We start from the raw sequence: 393 nt of genomic DNA on the forward strand, positions 1-393 counted from the left end.
GAGCCAAAGAATAAATGAAGACAATAAAAGGCACAAGAATGGACGAGTCAGAGGAAGCCAGACTGGTGACTTCTCTCGCCAGAAGCCAGAAAAAAAACAACGTAACAATAAACACAACGTTAGTCATTTTATAGTAAAAACTCCCAGTGTTTATTCACACTCGACTTCATAGCCGTCACAAGGGAACGTTCACTCTTAGCGTGTGAGTAAAGGCGGGGAGTTTTACGTTGCCTCTTTGGCTGTAATGGACTCTCTTGCCCTTGTATGTCTGTCGCTCTTTCTTTTATTTTTCTCTTCATTTTCTCTCTCATGCATATATACAATTTATCTGGGTATCTGTCTACATGACTAAGTATCTATTCCTCTATCTGTCAAACTATCTGTGTTTCTATA

Source organism: Penaeus monodon, chromosome 30, assembly GCF_015228065.2.
Source record: "Penaeus monodon isolate SGIC_2016 chromosome 30, NSTDA_Pmon_1, whole genome shotgun sequence".
Taxonomy (NCBI): Eukaryota; Metazoa; Arthropoda; class Malacostraca; order Decapoda; family Penaeidae; genus Penaeus; species Penaeus monodon.